Source organism: Halyomorpha halys, unplaced genomic scaffold (assembly GCF_000696795.3).
Source record: "Halyomorpha halys isolate HHAL.00 unplaced genomic scaffold, Hhal_1.1 Scaffold1519.1, whole genome shotgun sequence".
Lineage (NCBI taxonomy): Eukaryota > Metazoa > Arthropoda > Insecta > Hemiptera > Pentatomidae > Halyomorpha > Halyomorpha halys.
Genome location: NW_027116359.1, coordinates 102,070 through 120,340, shown reverse-complemented (window position 1 = coordinate 120,340; position 18,271 = coordinate 102,070). Strand labels below are relative to the sequence as shown.

General features: G+C 30.8%; 1 protein-coding gene across 8 annotated transcripts in view; it reads right to left on the bottom strand.

The window, feature by feature from the left end:
- The window catches only part of mmd (mind-meld), a gene marked incomplete at its 5' end in the record, with an annotated part of 153,114 nt that overhangs the window by 71,401 nt on the left and 63,442 nt on the right, over positions 1–18,271 (bottom strand).

Genomic DNA, 18,271 nt, shown 5'->3' with positions numbered 1-18,271 from the left:
TGAAAAGCAATCCGGAATGCCATACCCGGTCAAAAGCTTGCGCTATGTCCAGAAAGGCACCCGAGCAGAATTGTTTCGTTTCAAGAGCTGAAGAGATGTAGTCAACTACTCTGAGGCCTTGTTGAACTGTGGAGTGTCTAGGACGGAATCCAAATTGATGTGCTGGAAAACTCTGTGATTCAACGAAATAAAAAAAAAAAAAAAAAAAAAAAAAATTTTTGGCGCCCGTAATACTTTTTTTTTGGAAATTGTATTTATATAAGAATAATAATACAATCTACCACAATTAAGGTCAATATGTTTTAGTATTTTAAGCATTCATTTACACTATTTATACGGAAAAAGGAAGAACGAAATAAAATACAAATGTATTAGTGCTCACAAAGTATTAAAAAAAAAAGTTTGAATAAAAATATAAATCGATATTACTATTATAAAACTAATTAAATAATAACAAAATACTTTAACAACAGTAGAATGTATGTTTGATAAAGTGATAAATTGTAATAGACAGTGTAGACTGAATATAATTGTAATATGTGAGAGAGTTATAATAATAGGTTATTGACTAAGATAAAACTTGACAATGGAAGAATATTCGGCAACATTTTGATAACAAATGTTAGTTGTGATGTAAATAAGATCCTTGGAAATACGGCTGAAACGAGGGATTTTCAAGAAAATAAAAAGTGTGAGACTATATGGATATTTTTTATAATAATTGATAAAATAATTAAGTACATCTTATATTTATGTTTACTGTCTAGTTTTACAATCCATTAATTCATTTAATTAAATCAGTTTAACTGATTGAAATGTTATTAATAGTTTCTAACCAAAAATGAATACAGTTTGTACACTCATAACAAATTGACGGAGGAATTTGGAAATGTTACATGTGATAAAAGAGCCTGAAGGAACAAGAAGAATTTTAATCAGCTTGGGAGAAGAATTATTGCGTTACTGTCCAATTCAACGAATGCCATGATTAGAGTAAAGACATTTGTTCTCCTTTGCCCAAAAGTTTATTTAAATCGTTAATATATTTTATCTGTTCTCTCCAGAAAACGGAAATGATCTGTTTAAAGGCGTTTTTCTAAGATATTGTCTTCGATATTTTACAAAACTTTTAATTTTTTAGAAAGATCGAATTGTGATACTGACATAAGATACTGTGTAAATAGATATGTCAATAGCAGAATATTTTTTAAATAATATTATTATTAAACGTGACAGATTGTTTATATTAATAAATGATATATGCTTTATGTAGGGGCTATAGTCTTTTTTTTTAAAAAAAAGGGAAATAAGAGAGATGAAGAATAAACAAAACCTCAATATTATATTATCTTAAACACTTACATTAATGGTTACAGAATAATCTCAATAATACCAACAATAAACAGAAAGAGTCCCTCACAACTCAGAAGTCAAATTACAACTAATATAACTTTCAGCGAACTAGGATAAATATACGCACTCTCACTTTTATTATCACTGTTCTCGATAAACCAAAAAAAACCTTCCCTCGCTCTCGCTTGTCAGTGTTGCCCACGCAGTGTTGCCATCTCACACTTTATGTATTAATGATATTAACCAAGTGTTATGAACATATATGTGGTCTAAATATGAGATTAATGCATAAATCAAAACAATGTTTAACAATATGTATAAGCTTTTTGGAGCATTACTTATTAATATGGGTCAATATAACTTTAAGCATTTGGAATTTTCAATAAATTGAAACACATTGTGAAATTATTGGATTTAAATAAAATGAAGCTACATACACACTACCTTATAATAACGATTTCTATTCAGTTTTTTATTTTACCAACAGTAAAAATCGTAATAATTACATTTTTTGTATATAATTTTTATGTATTTTGGTACCGACCGATAGATGTTGTCATCTGGTCGGACCATATTTAATGTAATTAATTTATTTATTTTTAATTATTTATATTTAATTAAATGACCACGTTTAAATGAATAATATAGAAAAAAAATTGTAAACTTTTCTTAGCCTTTTATTTCCTAGATCACTCAACTTTAAAATGTTTACTATTATTCTTCATAACTGTTTTCATGAATCGACCTAAGTTTAAAATATTCAATTTTATTTTTCAGTAGATTTGAAATACACTTCTTTCAGCTTACTTGTTTTCGAACTTCTTCGAACAATGTTATAGTTTATATTTATTCATAAATTGTAATAATTCAAACTAACTCGTCCTATTCGATTTTTTTGTGAATATTCACGGACATTTATATGTTTACGGACTATTTTAATTGAAGAACTCATTTTACAAACATTATTTTGGTTGGTAATTGTAAATTTAAAGTTTATTTAAACGGTTAAATTAAGATTTAAAGATTTAATTTTTTGCCCCTTCATTTTTAAAACCTGAAAACTTGCTATACAGATCAGTATTGCGGTATAGTTGAATTTAAAGATATGACTGGTGAGGTGGAGTTATAAAATTAAATTAAAAACTGTACCACTACAACCCATGAAGGGTCAGAGGTTCAGTACTGTTACTAGACCAACGGTTGTGCAAGGAGATGATTTGGTCAGAATCAAGCTCGACCACCAGATTTTTACCCAATTAAAAGTAGCCAATTTATGAGGCTGGGTTGTGAGGTGGAGTCTTACGGGCATTAATTTTTTTATTTATTTGATTAAATATTAGACTCATGAATTGCTTTGCAAGATTTATCTTTGGTTTTCCAAGGCACTCTCAAATATCCTTTTGGTATACCGAGTTGAAGTGGCTCTATCCAACCTCCCGAAGGCAATACCTCCTTTGTGTTTTCCTATTTCAAGTTTTTAAAGCCAGAAACCCTATCTATATCCTTGATTTCCTCACTCTTCGTTCATCCATCCACTCATTAAACACCAGATCTCTACCGACTGATTTATATATGCCCTTCTATAGAACCGCCTTCTTCAGCAAATCCTTCGTCATTCGTGCAATCTTCTTCTGGAATTCTCTTCCCATCTCCATTCGCCAATTCTCATCCATTCTTTCCTTTAAACAACACCTATTCCTTCACTTATTGTATAACCAAACCTCTGCATCATTGTAATCAAATAAATAGGCATATATTGATTAACATTATAAACAGTAGTTAAGCCAATATCCCAATGTAATCTCATTTTAGCTACTGAAAAAGACTTAGTAATTGTAATATTGAAACATGTTAATGCTTGCCAGACAAAAATCTTAATGTATGAACCATGTATTTATTCTTAGGGGGATATATGTCCCAGGATAAAATTATTTTTTTCATTTCATTTAATTTCATTAATTCAGGTCCTTAATCTTGTAATGTATCATATTTTAACTCCTATTTAAATTTTTCATACACAGATGTTTTTACAAAATGATAAATAGGTACAGGCTGAAATCGATGTACAAATTTTATTTATTTTGACGTGACAACGTCTTATAAATCATTTTGCGGGATGCCATGTTAGAAAAAGTGTCCCGTAACGGAAGTAGATTTTGACGTGACAACGTCTTATAAATCATTTTGCGGGATGCCATGTTAGAAAAAGTGTCCCGTAACGGTTTTGAAATGAATTCGACTCATATGAGACCAACAATAATACTTAACAGATGACTAGAGAACAATTATTACCTTCTGTGTAATTATTAAATAAATAAGAACACAATTACTTTTGACGTGACAACGTCTTTTAAATCATTTTGCGGGATGCCATGTTAGAAAAAAAAACCGTGCCCGTGTAGTGTCCCGTAACGGAAGTAGATTGTGGGGGAGGTAATTAGTAGTGTAGTAGTGGGGGTAAGAGGATTATAGATGCTGAGAGTCATGCAGGCAAAAGTGTAGCGTAACGGAGAAGGTAGTGGTGGGGGAAGGAAGCCTGAGATGATCTTTAAATTATGCATGAAATTAAGAATATGGTGATAATAATAAAATTCATTGGAATTAATTAAAAGTATATAACCTAATACATGTTGAGATTGCATCAGTATACCACTGGTATTGAACCTGTGAATATGGGTAGTAAACGTGAAAGTGTTGCTAAATCTAATAGTGATCGTCAAAGTGACTTTAGAAAACGTTTAAAATTCTCAGAAACACCGGAACAAGCCGAAGCACGCCGTAATTATGAAACGCAGCGAAAGCGAGAATATAGAAAAAGAAAAGCATTTGAATTGCAAGATTCTAATATTACGAATAAAGTATATAAGAACAGTGCATCTACAAAGAATGGAAAAGAGGATTTAGATCCTATGTGTGTAGATGATAATTTACAGAGGAGTGTGAATCTATTCTATAAGTATAACTGTATAAATATTTTGTATAACCAAGCAAAAATAAATATCTGAATTCAATATGTGAACTGGTTTATTATTTCAAATATATAACATTGGATTGATTTTAATTTATATTTATGTAATATTAGCATATAGTATACGTTGTCACGGAAATATGTGGCCTACACGGGCACGGTTTTTTTAATTTGGCGTAACTAATTGACAATGCTAGATAATATGGAGTGAAAACGTAATATTTCGTTGCTCAATACTATCAACAGTACATCAATCATATCGTAATCATAAGAAATATTTTTATAAACTATCAAACTTTTTCTACGTTCGACTCCAGTTAATAGTTTGTTTAAATGCTGTGCCTGGGGTTTTGTATCATTATTTCGCCTCATCAGGTTTTTAAAATTTTAGGAGATTCTATTTTTGCTCTGTTGCAGGCTAAAGTAATGGAAATCCGGCATAAATTAAGTCGTTGTGTATTACTTTTCAATATGATATATGTAACTCCGGCGTGTATTTTTACTATTGGAAAGGTATGATGTTGAAAGATTTATTTTTAAATTAATCTATGAAACTTAAACATTGGGCCATCCGTAGCTCAGATGGTTAGGCCTAGGTCTATCGTTCCGAGATCTGCGGGGAACGCCGGTTCGAGTCCAGCCTGGGCGTTGAATTTTAAGTGGTGGTCCCCTAAATGAAAAACTTGATTCCCCATCATAATTAGAATAGGTTGGTAACCTGCAGATAACTAGGCAAACATCGCCTTCGCTCTGGATTGCCATAAAAAAAAAAAAAAAATGAATTTATAACCATTATCCAAAAAAGATAAGCTCAGTGAAGAAGATATCCAGATCTTTATACTTCACAGGTATTTTTCTATTCTGAAACAAGAATCTAAAGGTCAACTGCATCCAATAGTGATATAGAGGAACTTTTTGTCTTAGGCTTATGTTGTGAAACTAAAATTAAATATATATATTAATACGCCTGATCACACACAATTTGGCAAAAATTTAGGTTGGTTCCTGATAAAATATTACTTATTAAATGAACGATAAAAAGTGTCATTATTCACAAAACGAATTAGTTATAAATAAACCACCACGATAGTTTCTGTTTTTTACTTAACCATTGGTCTCTCCCATGATATACGGGAGTGACCCGTTAATATCTACCAATGGGAACGCTCACTGGCACCCAACTGCCTGATTTATAGCGGGAGAAGGGGGACGAGAGCTATCAGTCGGCGAGGTTTTACGGCGGCCTACAATAACATGTTAATCAAATGCAAATGAAAGGCAAATCCTATTTTAGAGCTGGTCCTGATTAATTGACGCCGTTATCTGTGAATAATGGCTACTAAATATTAATTGGATGTTAATATCGAATAAACAATGGGCTTGTAACGTCTAGAATGCCAATCGGCATATGTTTACCTGCTCAACGTAGGGGAGGGCAATATGGGCTAGAAAACAAAACGGTTAGAATTCAGTTTTAAACATAAATTTATTATATACCATGAGGCAAAATAAAAAATCAATTTTCGTATAAAACAATACAAATACTTAAGAAATTTATTTTTGGTTGCAAACTTTAAAAAGTAACCCTTGTTTATCCATTATTCACTCAGTTTATTCCAAATCTATTAAAAAATGTTCAAAAAGGAAATATAATAAGGCATAACTGAACCTAAAAGTGAGATCCAATATTTATAAGGACTATATTGAATCAAATATTCCCAGGTGGAGTTGAGACAAATATAAGAATTCCCTCACAAAACCTTTTCAAAATACTTTGCATTGCCAATCATTGTGCACAAAAAGGAAAATCTATTTTGCAATATGAATATGCTTAGCATTTTTCATAAACTAGTGACACTTATGAAAGATGCAAATGTAGAGATTCGTCAAAGCACAAAGGGTATGCCTTTCAGTAAGTGTATTGTACATTGCTTTCATGAGCTCAGTCAGAAGCATCAAATTAATAAGGTACTGGCGTAATTCTTAGGAAGAATGTTGTTAATAATTTGTTTTTAATTGATGTCTTAAAGTAAAATATCTCAATAATATTAATTTTACTATTTAATTATGTATTTTAATGAGTTGAATTGAAATTATTTCTCTGAAGATTGAAGCCATTTATATCGCACTAAAATTCATAAGTGATAAGAACAAACCAATTTGAATATTTGCTTCGAAATTTCCCAAAAAATTTAAGAAACAGATTTTAATCTATAGGGCATTAACACTAGGTTTTCGGACCCCGTAAATCTGATGGATTTCAAACATCGAAATGGCATAATAAAAATCATTAATTTTTGCACCATAAATTACTCATTTGATCAAAAGAACTTATACACACAATTATTTATAAGTACTAATTTCTATACCTTAAAAATAATAAGCAATTAAAAAATTAAACATTTTAATTAAACTTCATAAACAAATAGTTTAATAAATTATTTAACATTAGATCTAGAAAAGTCTACTTGGAACCACAACTATCTATCAGTTTTAGTCCGTCCCCTTAATTCTACAGGGTATGACATTTTTTATCAGAATGTCTAATTCCGATTCTCTCACATATTTACTGGCATTTCTAATTGGATTATAGAATCAGTAATATTTGTCTTAGTATTTCTATCACACAAGTATTAAAACTTGTCAAACAACTGAAATGTGATTCGAAGTAAAATATAATCCATGTACAACAGTCCCCCTTATTTATTGAAATTATCTAGAATTATGATAATTCAATCTTCAATAATAGAATATTGAATTATTTCTGAAGATATGTCAGGAAACACTAAGTAATAACTCACCGATATAGTAATAAGGGTTCTTAAAAAGCCTTGTTAATTTGCAATATCTTTTATTTTATTGAAATTAATTAATACAACATAATTAACCAAAATTAAGGCCAATAAATATTAGTGTTCATTCAATATATACAGAAAGAGAAGAAAGAAGTAATAAACAAGAGAAAGAGAAAAAAAAGTGAATAAAATAATAATATAGTAAAAAAGTATAAATAAAAATATTTTTATTTACACATGATATGTATAAATAAAAATATAAAATAAAACGGATCAAATAATAATAAAATAATTTATATAAAAGATAAAGAAAATTAAATTTAAGTAAAAATAAAATTTAACACATTCTCACCTAAATATAATATTTATATTGAGGTTTGGGAACTCAGATTCAAACTTTCCCACCCTCATATGAAAGACAAAGCAGGGTTACAAGAGATCCCAACTCTTTTCTCCCAGCCTAGTCACTAGTATTGAGGGCTAGTGGAGGCTGAGCGATAGCGCTTGAGCCGCATACACTCATGATTTAAGGATAGAAGTTCGTAAGATTCGTAAGAAGAGAAGGAGGTCAATAAGCTTCTGATGGAAGTTATTGATGACAAATTTTAGATGGGATAACTAACGTCTAGGGTATAAAGGATGTTGAGCTCATGGTGCGAGGTTTTGTTAGTTACACAGCATTGTTAATAAGCATTACACAGCATTGGTTACTATTCGAAGGACTTTATATTGAAAGGACTTTCCTAATTCAAACGTCAAACCATGAAGATGGCGTGATCTGTGGTAGAAATTTATTTCGGAATAGAAACTCTTTAACAGTTAACACGGATGTTGATACTTATACAATCAACTGAAACTAGTGTGCCACAGCTGTCTGTAGCTAGAACTAAAAATTCCTTTGCTATGGATCTGGAGGCCAATTTCGTTTTGGCTAAAGAAGAAGATTTTGGGGATGAGAAGGAAGAAGTAGGAAAGGAACCAGGTTTGATTACAGTTATAGTTAATTAAAAAGGTTATTTAGAAATACCTTCACGAACATAATAATAGTACGAATGTAGTCCAAAGGGTGACCATATTTGACGAATATTGGATAACCATCTCCTAATTATATATTAGGCTTAGTATCGTGGTCCCAGTTAATGAATTCGGATAAAAAAAGTTCATTTTCTTTTATTTATATAAAATTTATAAAGGTATTTTTCAGTTTTAATCTACGATAAAAGGACAAAATATAACTTACAGGCAACAAAAAGTAAAGCTGTCAACGGAAACCTACCAATTATAAACTGTTTTGAATAATTTTCCAAACTAACTCCGAGCGAAGTTGCCCTATTAATTAACTGTACAATTGACTTTACAGAAGAAAGGTATAATTGTGGATGGGACAAAAAGGTGAAGTTTGAGGAATATTTTCAGCGAGAGCCTTTATCCACTAGAGTATATATTGGCCCGAGGAGAGACAAAAGCAGCCCCTAACGAGTTAGAAAACTGATATTGTGAGGGGAAGAGACAATGGGGTTTGGGCATTGTCTAGTCCGCTCTCCGCCAGATAGCTCCTCTCTTATCGGCAAATAATTAAAAATGATCTTCTTCATGTTCATTGCTATCTCCTTCGGCGCCCATGCTCTTCTTTCAAGGTTCATGGATGGTTTAAATGAGGGTTCGTGTACCTAAAATTAGAATGGAAAAAGTACATGTGACTTAAATACACAGGTTGGCTCAGGATACATGTTCGATCCCCATAGCCTCTATGATTTTTGATTTGACTTTATGATTTTGGATTTGTGATTCGACGTTCCCTGAGTCATAACATTAAATTTATTCTATCTTCCGAGGGTATTGCCAATGTTTTAACCTTTCTCCAGTTCTTTTTCAGGGCACGTAACTCTGGAATTTTCAATAGAATGAAGTCCTTTTCGTACAGATCCTCATAGTCAATCAGATATTAAGAAGAATTTATATAAGGAACTTTTTTTATCTGACTACTTCTAAAAGTCTAAATTGTCTAAAATAGTGTTTCACAGTTCTTAAAGATTTTAAAATAAGCCCTGTAGATCATAGGCAGAGCTCACCAAGTATTTTCATCCATTTAAGTCAGAGAGGAGCCTAAGACCTATATAGCGATCATTTCGAATACTTATCAGTTTTCAACATCATAAAATCTGAAATGGACAAAAATAAATTCCAGGTGGATGACTATCAAAACGAAATTTCTTCTTTAATACAAACTCAGAACACCTACTTTTCCTTCACAATTAATCAATGCAGGTATAAACATAAATTTTGAATCAAATGTTAAATTTTAGGGATTTTTTTTTTATTCTAAAGAGGATTGGAAAAATTATATCAGGTGGCTAAAGCAATAATCCCTTAAACCGTTTAATAAACCTAAAGGTTATAGCTAAATGTTCGAGGGTAGCTGATTGATCAGACATGTTGAAAGACGCCAGTTAGATAAGATCTATGACAGTTTTGTTTATGCACCTGCTAATCTTAACCCCTTTCTACCTTAACATAGTTCATCATGCAGGAGTTTTTCATGCAACAGGTGATTTGAAAATTAGCCCCATAAATAGTTCATGTGCAGAAGCTGGTCGAGGTCCACAACTTTTTTTTTTAATGTTTATTTATTGCTATTTACAACTGTACATTACAATACATTTAGTAAATCTGATCTAAGTTAAATTGGAGTGTTACAGGCGTGTAGAGAAACTACCCATTGGTAGCACTCTAATGACATTTTACATTAGCTGGTCTCGTGGCCATCTTCTTTTCAGGCGCCTCGGAGGATTGTCAGGAATGGAAGAGGATGCAAGATTAGAAACTAGGGGGTTTGAGTGGTTAGAGAGTTTACAATGGAAGGAGTGATATCTGGTTCGGGCTAGATCGGTTACATAGGGAACATTAAGGTCTTTATGTATGATTTTATTTGTGACAAAGTAAGGAGTATAGGAGTAAGTAGGATCATTGAGGATTTTAAATTGTAAGGATTGAATACAAGAGGAATTCGAAGGTTTAGTGGAGCCCCAAAGCTCAACTCCATATGTCCAGATTGGCCTTATTACAGTCATGTAGATCAGTCTTTTGTAATGTGTTGGAAGTTTAGACCGCTTGTCTAGTAAGTGCTGTAATAGTCGAAATCGACGAGCAATTCCACAACTTGAATGTGGATATTGCAACCAAAAGTCGAAGAATGAATAAATCCTTCGAAATTTTGAAAAAATCTCAAATTTGTATTAATCCTATACACAACAAAGCAAATTTATTATCCTGAGATAGCCGAAGAAACCTTTTAGGTAAAGATTATAAAAAGGAGAGACCGGAGGGAGTGAATTGGCGAAACAATAGACATTAAAACAGAGTGAATCATCCAATTCTGAGCGGCATTTCAGACAAATCCAATTTATTCCTACTTTAATTAAAACTAAAATGTTTTTTATTTTGTTTGAAATGAGATATTCGTAATATAGAAAAAAATTCACTTTGTGCCAGAGGCTCGGATTTAAAACCTTCACTCGATTTTCAATTTTACTTACCTATGTAAGGAATATATAGTAAGGGAACGTTTCTCACAGAAATTACAAAAAAAAAAAATTGAATTCGAGTCAACGATTTTGAGTTGAAGTCCAAATAACCAATTCTTGCAAAATGGCGTGTGTGTCAAGCTCAAAAATGGTCGTATTATATACCCTCGGAAAGTCAAATATTTTAGAAAAATAATGCTTAACATATAAAATCATAGAAGGTAAAGTATTGTTATTTTAGTTTAAAGATCTATTCTTACAAGGATTTCACCTTAAATTTGCTGGTGCATGGCCCACACGTTTTTCGTTTCACCAGTCTGATTAATATTTTTATGCCACAGTTGTTAGTTTTCTTAATTTCACTAAATCGATATACGGACCGATTCTTAGTGAAACAAGACTCCGGAGCAGGAATATGGAGGATGGAAAGACCTAATGAAGACATCTCCATATCGTTAGGATGGCACACTACGGTCTTCCAGTCTCGCAACTAATTGGTGTCCGCAATTAATGTCTGATCCAAGAACTTACTAAAAGAGGGCATGAGGGATAGACTTATCACAATTTTTACTGCTAATCATGCAGCCATTAATGCGCTGGGTAGTTACGCAGCCTGCTCCAAATTGGTGGAAGAGAGCAAGATTAACTTGAATGCTCTCTCCTTAGCCAACAAGATGCGGGTTTAATGGATCAATGAGATGCATTGCAATGCGGGTCACAAAGGCATTAAAGTCAATGAGAGAGCGGACTACCTCGCTATGACAGGCTTTTAGTCCATTCCCTTTACAACCAACCCCATATATGGAAAAGTCCCAGTCTTAGGAAGAGGCATATCAAAGCGATTGCTGAGGCCAAGGCTGGGGTATATTAGAGTAAAACCAGAACGCTAGAGCAATCACAGATGTTCATAAGTGGATTCTGCCTAAAAAGAAGTAACACACTTCTTGATTTTTGATCTTGGACAGGAGCACTTTAGGATGGTATACAGGATACACTGTCAGCTGAACAACCATCTCTGTAAAATGAGACTGACAGAGTCACCAATCTGCAGGTTCTGCACAAAGGATGAGGGAGGAGACTGCTAGTTTGGAGATGTGATGCACTAGGAAAGATTGTATCATAGACCCTAAAATTTGCGAGATGAGTAGTCCCTGTATGATATCCAGAATCTCAAAGGCATCTAGGCTGATTTCAACAGAGGAAAGGACAGCGTACGATAGCACCTCTGTTGTCGCGGTACACCTTTCCCGAAAATAACAAAAAAAAAAAACACCAGTTGACAGGATGACAAACTCCATTAAATCACTCTCAGTATTTTCAATATTGATTGTTTGACAATTTTATAGAATAAATCTTTAACAGTCGAATGTATTTTTTTGTATTTCTACCTAACTTTTTCTAAAGGAAAATGTTAATATATTATTAAGAGTACTTTTTTTGAAATCAATGAAGAACTATCTGTTCTGAAACGAGTGAGGATTAGTTTAAACTCAAAATCGACAAATTAAATCAGATTTCTTTAGAGAAATTGAAATCAGAGAATAAATAAGATAATCTTACGAAATATACGATGGTACAGCATACATTATTCAACAGAATCATTTATTAACAGGATTATATGGATCCATTTGTTTATTTTTAGTTTCTATACAGTCTTCATTAGAATCTTTTTTAAGAAGTTTTATACCGGCGGTTATTTGTTAAACATAAAGATAAAAGAGACAAATTCATTACCTTTTGATGAAGTAAACTTTAGAACGACTGTTGATAAAGAGCTGTAGAAATTATTACGGAGGAAAAGGATTGCCTCATTCCCTCCTTTTGAAGGAGCCTGTTTACACGTTGAAATAAAACTAATTATTTTACCTTAAAAAACTTTCGATTAATGTTCGTCCGAGGGTAGGCGGCTGTTGAAGATATTTAATTTAGGAGAAAATGAAATGAACAGAAACAGTTTGAGAAATTTTATTTTTTTACCTTACTGGGTTTTCCTTTTTCTTTTTAATTTATTTATTATCTTTTTATTGGATCACGGTAGAATTTTAATATTAAAAAGGGAACGTTTCTTGGAAAAGTAATCTCTGTTTTTTTAAAAATTCATTAAACATCTTCAATTGAATATAATTAAATTTTATTGAATGTGAAGCCTTAATAAGGGAAAAATAAACCGAATAAATATTTGTGGTGTATTATTGATTGCAATACATTCTGCATGATAATATCGCCTGTTGAGAATGTTATAGGGCTGGAGGAAAAATCCAGTATAAGGAAGAAAAACTTTTTTTTTTTAAATTTAAATTTTTCCTTTAATTTTGAACCTATTTATCAATTATCACTCAATGTTGGACTAAATGACCAACCCCGACCTCAGCCTTAATAAAAGAAAAAAATGTATACTATTTGCAAAACCATAAAGTTTTAGCACTTGAATGCGTAAAAGAGAAGTCATTCTTTGGTCATTTAGTAGAAACCAAATTTGTTTTATGTAATTTTTTTTGTTAGATTCAACACTGCGATAATCTACAGACGATATGCAAGTAATTAATTTCAGCTTAATTCCATTTGATGTAATTGAATTTGAAAATATTAGATAAATATTTATTTCGACAATTGATTTTTTAATTAGAATGTTTTTTATTATTTTGATCTTCGAAAAAATTATTAGTGATATTTTAAATATTAGTATAAAGCTATTTATTTAATTATCAATCATAATATCGTCAGGTAGGCAAAAGGGAATGTTTTAATTTATATTTAACACAAACTCCGATGATGAAAGACTATTCGAAAAGTTCAATAAAAATATATAATTCTAAACATTTTTTTTGAAAAGTCATAACTTAAACTGTATACGTACATTGGACCTAAAACTACCAAGTTTTATAACATACGGGCTGTAGATTTATTAGTATTAAGTGTTATTTCCAAATTTAATTAATTTCATCAAAGATTTGTTCAAATTTTCAAAAAGAAATCTCAAAATATTATTTTTTTTTTCTGATGTAAGGATAATCTTCATTGAAAATCCCACTTACCTATAATTAATTATAACATATAAATTAGAAGAGAAAATGGTGGGGGGGGGGGAGAGGTGCGGTCAGAAATCAAATACAAATAATCAAAAAACTATTTATTCATGCCAACGTTTCGACCTGATGTTCAGGTCTTCATCAGGGCTATAAAACAAAAAAAAACAACCGTCATTTAGAGAAATATAAATTAAAAAGAAGTAATAAACTAACAAATATAACTATGAAACTATGAATTGAAAATAAAAAAAAAATTAAAACAATGAAAAATAAAATATAATATTATATAGGTAAGAAGATATGTATGACATATAATAGGGGTATTCATGATGTGTTAAATGTAAAATGTTTTACCATGTTAAATGTTGTAGGTACAGTATTGTGAGCAGCCCTATTTAAAGTCATGTTAAATGTTAAATGCATAAGAGCTCCTAGCGGATTTTCTGAGCAACTTGTTTTATAACCTGTCATTGTTTACTTCTATGTTTTGATTCATTATTATTATTGTCATCCATTGCTTCATTAGCTATAAAATCATCCAAAAAAATACTAACACAATCAAAACAAAAAATACGAGCAAGTAACCTAATACAACAACAAATAAAACAGTGACGAGCTCAGCTGGTCTGTTGCGTGACGTCATTCTCCATTTAACAGACTCTCAACCATATTATATGTTATATCATTTTAACATGGCAAAGGAAGGAATTATTTCTCCATTTAACATGGGGTTTTCCATTTGACACGCTTTAACATGTTAAACTTGAGATCATGAATACCCCCTAACATTATATTTCATCTTTCATTGTTATCAATCTGTTACTGTCTAATGTCATGGTTATTAATCTACTATTTTTTTATTTTCAATTTATAGTTATGTATTTAGGGGAAAAAAACTGTTTTTTATTATACCATGTAATTATATGTAATATATATATATATATATATATTTATTTATTAATATGTCCGATTAGGGATTGATAAGTATGCTGTGTATATAGCAACCTGATGTATTTGGGCAGCATAGATGAATAAAGTATTTCTCTCTCTCTCTCCACATTTGTTAGTTTATTATTTCTTTTTAATTTATGTTTCTCTAAAAAATATAGCAAAGTTTTATTAACTGATACATCATCATTCGAAAATAAAAATTATTGTGGGATATTAAATTCACAAACCAAGAATCTGACCGGACAGTGCATGAAATCAAACAGGGCGGTTCAGAACTTTGGCCTTAACTAAATTAAACTTCAAAAAGCACATATCGGTCTTGAGTAGGGTATTGCTCAGCTGTTTGAGTTTCTTCGAATCCGTTCGCTGCGCTTGTGTCAATATTTGGCCAAGGGAGCGAGCTTCTGGTCACTGATGCCTACTCAGGGCTGAATATAGATCAGTTATATTTGCAATGGCATATTTTACTTGTTATTATGGTGAATCCACTGCCCTTTTGCAGCTTCAACAGTTCACTATTTTATTTGCTCAGGGAGGATGGTTCGTTATGAATACATTTCATCTTGAATAATAAGAGTTGGATAAATTGAAAACTTGTGTAATAATCACTTTGGTTAGAGTAATATATAGAACTTTTAAAAGTTAAGTAATGTAAGGCCTACAAGAAATCCTTATATAATTGACTTTTAACGACTTTAACTCAGATTGTCTTTGGCGCACTTGCTCAGCCTCCACTGGCTCATTACCAGTGATGCGGCGAGAGGGATGCGCTGGGATCTCTTGAGCTCTGCTCTACCCCTCACACGTGGGGGATAGAGTGGGCTCAGGGATCCTCAGGTCAATTGTATAAATATTGTATATATTATTTTATCATTATGTTATTTTATTTATTTATTTTTCATACAGATAGTTTGATTATGTTCATCTTGTCTATTCTTTTGTTTGTATATATTTTAAGAGTTTTTATTTTATTATTTTTTTTTATTTTTTTTATTTTTTTTTTTATTTTAGTATGTATGAGATCATTCATCACTATTACCTATTGCCCACAACTGTGTGGCAGATTGTAATATCTATCAATAAATAAATCTATCAATCAGAAAAAAAACAAAAAAAAACAAACTCAGATTGTGACCCTACCCGTATATCCATATCGGGAATAACAAAGAGGTTTTCTAATATTTCAAATTGGCAGACTATTAATACTGCACCATGGGCTCAAAAGACTGGTTATGGAGATATGGGTAACCTACCGCTGCACCATGGTAACCATGATTTTTTGCCACGTCTCCATGTTCTCTAGGCTACCTGTTCCCCCGTGTACAACAAATATCTGCAAAAAGACCACATCGCATGGCGAAGGATCATCATTGTCTGAAGTATTAACATAATATATATTATTTTACGAAATATATACTTGCCCCCCACCATGGTTAGAATAGGATGGTAACCTGTAGATAACTCCACGTAGAAAGGGGATCATAAAAAAAAGGGGAAAAAAAAATTTCATTTCGACTAAAACCACCATTATTTGGATAAGCCTAATATTATTTTAAATCACCCGAATATTTGAAGAATATATGGAATTAAGTTCGAAAGGTACAAACACAAAGGTATAAAAAAAAATGAACATTTCAGTTTTAAACCTTTGTGGATTATACCACTTTGGCTCTCCTATGTATACGGATAACATCTAATTCCTGGCTACTGTTTCACTGTTGAAAGCCAATTAATTTTTTTAGAGTGGTGGCTATTAAACAACTGAATAATTAAAAAAGCTATCTCTAAAAAGGTTTAACAAATGATTATTCAAACTTTTCAAGAATTTTAAAAAATCTTTCCATTGCCATTAACATAACTATAGTATTGATTCCATGGGATCAATCAGATTAGGGTAGAATGATGAATTTTATTCTGAAAAAAAGTTTTATAAAATTTAATAATTTAAAATTACTAATCAAGTGAATTTATTTTTATTAATTGTCATCTGTTTTCTGATCAAAAGTAGCCGTTGTAAGCAAATAAGCTTAAGTAATTTAACAGACCTCGTTATCATAACAAAACTTGCGAATTATTACACCGTGGTATAGAGGCTGAATTAGTTATTTTATTTGATCAGTAAAAACAAATCATAAAATGTAAAAAAAAAAAAAGTTAACATATTTACAAACTAGAGGAGCAAAGCCCATACAAAAATTATTTGTTTCTCGTCTCATATAGGTTCAATTCACATATTTGATGGCAATTAAACTATCTAGAACAAACACCAAGAATGTGCCAGATCATGTCTATTTTCCAATATATGCCAAAAATTGATAGAAATGTCAGGAAGATTTTTTTTTGTATAAAAAATGAATTAAGTATTTTGGAATCATTTTATCAAAGCCTTACAAAAAATATCTAAATAGCTACAGTTGATAGAAATCTAGAAAAATTATTTCAAATACAACAAATTTTCAACCCCTTTAAAAAAAAAGACTATAGGGTAAGTTTAAACAAAATTGGTCCACACATTAAAAAATATAAATATATATATATAAGCTTACTGCTCAAACTCTCAATCAAATAAGACCGACAGTTTTGAAGAAAATCCGTGGAAAACGTATGGTCGACAGCAGACAATTTTTATATAATTAAATTTAAGGAGGCTTAATTTTTTTTTTGGTAGTAACAGTGGTTCATTTTTGGGTATAATAAGCCAAAAATTAATAATTAATTAATTAATAACTAATATTGCATATAGAAATAATATTAAAACGATATTACATTATAACAAGTAAAAATGATTATTATTTAAAATAAATAATAATGCAAAATACTGTAATAGTATTATCATTTTCGTATCTTGTTTTTTGTTAGCCCTGATGAATTCTTGCAACGTGAATTGAAAGGTTGGTATCTAATAAATAGTGTTTTCACTACTTGCCCGCCACCTGGAATATCCTATCCTGAAATTCTGTACGGTCAACAAATAATCTTCCTATTTCACTATTTTTAGAAAATTATGTTGTTGTTTTTGGACATATATAATCCCAGTTGTTATAATATAGAGTTTTGTTATTTATAATTAATAATTATTTTATAATGACATAATTCTGTTCGCATGGATCTAATTAATTTATGATATTAAAGGGTTTATTTGAAAATATGAGTAGTCTGTTTAGATAATTATCAATATTTGTTGGGGATTATAAATTAAACAAGAGTAGAATTCTTATTGACAAATACCGATATTTGTACTATGGGATTGGGTAGTTTACCCTTCATTAAATTAACACATTCGACAAATTATGAAATAACGAAATCAGAATTTAAACATGTTTTATAAAATATATTGAAATTTTAAACTGCATGGTAGAAAGTAGAAATATTTCTGTGAAATTTTGAGTGTAAATTTATAATAATGAAAATCACAAATTTAATTAGAGATTTTTATTATATAATATCAAATTATGGAAAAATTACATCTTATCAACCTTTTACATTCAATTCCAAGTTAAATAAATCGTAACAGTAACACTCATTTTATATTTATGAAAATTATTATTTGAAATGAGAAAACCAATTAATTATATATTTTATCTAATTACATTAAATTATCTTATGTTTTATACCTTCCTTTAAAGAGATATGTCTTGATTTAAAAACAAA